The sequence below is a fragment of the Lolium perenne genome, chromosome 2 (genome assembly GCF_019359855.2).
Source record: "Lolium perenne isolate Kyuss_39 chromosome 2, Kyuss_2.0, whole genome shotgun sequence".
Taxonomy (NCBI): Eukaryota; Viridiplantae; Streptophyta; class Magnoliopsida; order Poales; family Poaceae; genus Lolium; species Lolium perenne.
This window is the reverse complement of record NC_067245.2, coordinates 215,070,986-215,076,667: the sequence shown is the minus strand read 5'-3', so window position 1 is coordinate 215,076,667 and position 5,682 is coordinate 215,070,986.

The following is a 5,682-nucleotide window of genomic DNA, read 5'->3' as shown; positions in this document are numbered from 1 at the left end:
AGGGCCATATCATATCACATATGAACTGCATGTGATGTTAATCCTTTTATGCATCTTATTTTGCTTAGATCGCGACGGTAGCATTATAAGATGATCCCTCACTAAAATCTCAAGATAATAAAGTGTTCATCCTTAGTAGCACCGTTGCCAAGACTTGTCGTTTCGAAGCATCTCGTGATGATCGGGTGTGATAGAATCAACAAGTGCATACAACGGGTGCAAGACAGTTTTGCACATGCGGATACTAAGGTGGCCTTGACGAGCCTAGCATGTACAGACATGGTCTCGGAACACGTGATACCGAAAGGTAGAGCATGAATCATATGGTTGATATGATGAACACTTTGAGTGTTTGCCATTGAAATCACACCTTGTCTCGTGATGATCGGACTTAGGTGCGGTGGATTTGGTTCGTGTGATCACTAAGACAATGCGAGGGATATTGTTTTGAGTGGGAGTTCACCTAGATTTTTAATTATGTTGAATTAAAATTTGAACTCAATTTGTCATAAACTTAGTCTAAACTTTTGCAAATATATGTTGTAGAGATGGCGTCCCCAATCAATTTTAACCAGTTCCTAGAGAAAGAAAAACTTAAGAGCAACGGTAGCAACTTCACCGACTGGTTCCGTCATGTGAGGATCTTCCTCTCTGGCGGAAATCTGCAATATGTGCTTGATGCACCGCTAGGTGACCCTCCTGCAGAAACTGAAACCGATGAAGTAAAAGGTGTTTACGCGACTCGGAAAACTCGGTACTCTCAAGTTCAGTGTGCCATCCTGTGCAGTCTGGAATCCGATCTTCAAAAACACTTTGAGCACCACGATCCTCATGAGTTGATGAATGAGCTGAAAGCTATATTTGAGACTCATGCGGCCGTGGAATGCTATGAAGCATCGAAACATTTCTTCAGCTGTATGATGGAAGAAGGCAGCTCCGTAAGTGAGCACATGCTCGCCATGACCGGGCATGCGAAGAAACTCAGTGACTTGGGAATAGTGATTCCTAACAGACTGGGGATTAATCGTGTCCTTCAATCACTGCCACCAAGTTACAAGAACTTTGTGATGAACTACAATATGCAAAACATGAACAAGGAGTTACCTGAACTCTTTGGCATGCTAAAAGCTGCTGAGATTGAGATCAAAAAAGAGCACCAAGTGTTGATGGTCAACAAGACCACCAGTTTCAAGAAACAGGGCAAGTCTAAGGGAAAATTCAAGAAGGGTGGCAAGAAAGCTGCCACGCCTCCTATGAAACCTAAGAACGGCCCTAAGCCCGATGCTGAGTGCTATTACTGCAAGGAGAAGGGACACTGGAAGCGTAATTGCTCCAAGTATCTAGCTGATCTGAAGAGCGGCCTTGTCAAGAAGAAGAAAGAAGGTATATCTGATATACATGTTATAGATGTTTATCTCATTGGTTCTCGTTCTAGTACCTGGGTATTTGATACTGGTTCGGTTGCTCATATTTGTAACTCGAAACGGGAACTAAAGAATAAACGAAAACTACTGAAAGATGAAGTGACGATGCGCGTTGGAAACGGATCCAAAGTCGATGTGATCGCTGTCGGCACACTTCCTCTACATCTACCTTCAGGATTAGTTTTAAGCCTAAATAATTGTTATTTTGTACCCGCGTTGAGCATGAACATTATATCTGGATCTTGTTTAATGCAAGACGGTTATTCATTCAAGTCTGAGAATAATGGTTGTTCTATTTTTATGAATAATATCTTTTATGGTTGAGCACCTGAAAAGAATGGCTTATTTCTGTTAGATCTCAATAGTAGTGATACGCATATACATAACATTGATGCTAAGCGAATTAAATTGAATGATAATTCTACTTATATGTGGCACTGTCGTCTTAGTCATATTGGAGTGAAACGCATGAAGAAACTCCATACCGATGGATTACTTGAATCACTTGACTTTGAGTCACTTTATAGATGCGAAGCATGTCTAATGGGAAAAATGACTAAGACTCCATTTTCTGGTATGATGGAGCGAGCTACCGACTTATTGGAAATCATACATACCGATGTGTGCGGACCAATGAGCGTAGCATCGCGCGGTGGTTATCGTTATGTTCTAACCTTCACAGATGATCTGAGTAGATATGGGTATATCTATTTCATGAAACATAAATCCGAAACTTTCAAGAAGTTTAAGGAATTCCAAAGTGAAGTAGAAAATCAACGTAACAAGAAGATTAAATTTCTACGATCTGATCGTGGAGGTGAATATCTGAGTTATGAGTTTGGCATGCATTTAAAGAAATGCGGAATACTTTCACAATTGACACCGCCGGGAACACCACAACGAAACGGTGTGTCCGAACGTCGTAATCGAACTCTCTTAGATATGGTTCATTCTATGATGTCTCTTACTGATTTGCCGCTATCATTTTGGAGTTATGCGTTAGAGACAGCCGCATTCACTGTAAATAGAGCACCATCAAAATCCATAGAAACGACACCGTATGAATTATGGTTTAATAAGAAACCTAAGCTGTCGTTCCTTAAAGTTTGGGGTTGCGAAGCCTATGTAAAGAAGTTACAACTGGACAAGCTAGAACCCAAAGCGGAGAAATGCGTCTTCATAGGATACCCTAAGGAAACTATAGGGTACACTTTCTATCACAGATCCGAAGGCAAAATCTTTGTTGCTAAGAACGGAACCTTTCTTGAGAAAGAATTTCTCACTAAAGAAGTGACTGGAAGAAAAGTAGAACTCGACGAGATTGATGAATCTATACTCGTTGATCAGAGTAGCGCAGTACCGGAAGTTGTACCTGTACCGCCTACACCGGCAACAGAGGAAGCTAATGATAATGATCATGAAACTTCGAACGAGGAAACTACTGAACCTCGCAGATCGACAAGGGAACGTGCCACTCCTGATTGGTATGATCCTTGTCTAAATGTCATGATTGTGGATAACAATGATGAGGACCCTGCGACGTATGAAGAAGCGATGATGAGCCCAGATTCCAACAAATGGCAAGAAGCCATGAAATCCGAAATGGGATCCATGTATGATAACAAAGTATGGACTTTGGTAGACTTACCTGATAGCCGAAAGGCTGTCGAGAATAAATGGATCTTCAAGAGAAAAACAGATGCTGATGGTAATATTACTGTCTATAAAGCTCGACTTGTCGCAAAGGGTTTCCGACAAATTAAAGGAGTTGACTACGATGAGACTTTCTCACCTGTAGCGAAGCTAAAATCTGTGAGGATTTTGTTAGCAATAGCTGCATTTTTCGATTATGAGATTTGGCAGATGGATGTCAAAACGGCGTTCCTTAATGGAGACATTGAGGAAGAGTTGTATATGGTACAACCCAAAGGTTTTGTCGATCCTAAAAATGCTGACAAAGTATGCAAACTTCAGCGTTCAATCTATGGACTGAAGCAAGCATCAAGAAGTTGGAACCGACGCTTTGATAAGGTGATCAAAGACTTCGGGTTTATACAGTGTCATGGAGAGGCCTGTATTTACAAGAAAGTGAGTGGGAGCTCTGTAGCATTCCTGATATTATATGTAGATGACATATTATTGATTGGGAATGATATAGAACTATTAAGCAGTGTAAAAGGTTATTTGAATAATAGTTTTTCAATGAAAGACCTTGGTGAAGCATCGTATATATTAGGCATCAAGATTTATAGAGATAGATCAAGACGCCTAATAGGGCTATCACAGAGTACATACCTGGACAAGATTCTAAAGAAGTTTAGAATGGACGAAAGTAAGAAAGGGTTCTTACCTATGTTACCAGGCAAGGTCTTGAGTAAGACTCAAGGACCGGCTACGGCAGAAGAAAGAGAAAGGATGAGTAATATCCCCTATGCCTCGGCTGTAGGATCTATCATGTATGCCATGCTATGTACTAGACCGGATATAGCACATGCTGTTAGTTTGACTAGCAGATATTAAAGTGATCCAGGAATGAAACACTGGACAGCGGTCAAGAATATCCTGAAGTACTTGAAAAGAACTAAGGATATGTTTCTTTGTTATGGAGGTGACCAAGAGCTCGTTGTAAACGGTTACACCGATGCAAGTTGGAACACTGATCCTGATGACTCTAAGTCACAGTCTGGGTACGTGTTTATATTGAATGGTGCTGCAGGAAGCTGGGCAAGCTCGAAGCAGTGCACGGTGGCGAAGTCTTCAACAGAATCAGAGTACATAGCGGCTTCAGAGGCTTCATCAGAAGCGGTATGGATGAAGAGGTTCATTGTAGAGCTCGGTGTGGTTCCTAGTGCATTGGACCCATTAATCATCTACTGTGATATGGGTGCCATCGCCAATGCACAAGAGCCAAGGTCACACAAGAGGCTGAAGCATATCAAGCTGCGTTACCACTCGATTCGCGAGTACATCGAAGATGGAGAAGTAAAGATTTGCAAAGTACACACTGATCTGAATGTAGCAGATCCGTTGACTAAAGCTCTCCCTAGGGCAAAGCATGACCAACACCAGAATGCCATGGGTGTTAGGTATATTACAATGTAATCTAGATTATTGACTCTAGTGCAAGTGGGAGACTGAAGGAGATATGCCCAAGAGGCAATAATAAAAGTGGTTATTATATATCTTTATGTTTATGATAAATGTTTATATATCATGCTATAATTGTATTAACCGAAACATTGGTACATGTGTGATATGTAAACAACAAAGAGTCCCTAGTATGACTCTTAACTAGCTTGTTGATTAATGGATGATTAGTTTCATAATCATGAACATTGGATGTTATTAATAACAAGGTTATATCATTGTATGAATGATGTAATGGACACACCCAAATAAGCGTAGCATAAGATCACGTCATTAAGTTATTTGCTATAAGCTTTCGATACATAGTTACCTAGTCCTTATGACCATGAGATCATGTAAATCACTTATACCGGAAAGGTACTTTGATTACACCAAACGCCACTGCGTAAATGGGTGGTTATAAAGGTGGGATTAAGTATCCGGAAAGTATGAGTTGAGGCATATGGATCAACAGTGGGATTTGTCCATCCCGATGACGGATAGATATACTCTGGGCCCTCTCGGTGGAATGTCGTCTAATGTCTTGCAAGCATATGAATAAGTTCATAAGAGACCACATACCACGGTACGAGTAAAGAGTACTTGTCAGGAGACGAGGTTGAACAAGGTATAGAGTGATACCGATGATCAAACCTCGGATAAGTAAAATATCGCATGACAAAGGGAATTGGTATCGTATGTGAATGGTTCATTCGATCACTAAAGTCATCGTTGAATATGTGGGAGCCATTATGGATCTCCAGATCACGCTATTGGTTATTGGTCGGAGTGAGTACTCAACCATGTCCGCATAGTTCACGAACCGTAGGGTGACACACTTAAAGTTGGATGTTGAAATGGTAGAACTTGAATATGGAATGGAGTTCGAATATTTGTTCGGGGTCCCGGATGAGATCCCGGACATCACGAGGAGTCCCGGAATGGTCCGGAGAATAAGATTCATATATAGGAAGTCATTTTATAAGATTTAAAATGATCCGGAAGGTTCTAGAAGGTTCTAGAAAAGTCCGGAAGAAACCACTAAGGAAGGCGGAGTCCCGGAGGGACTCCACCTCCATGGCCGGCCAACCCTAAAGGGGGAGGAGTCCCAAGTGGACTCCCCAAGGGGGGC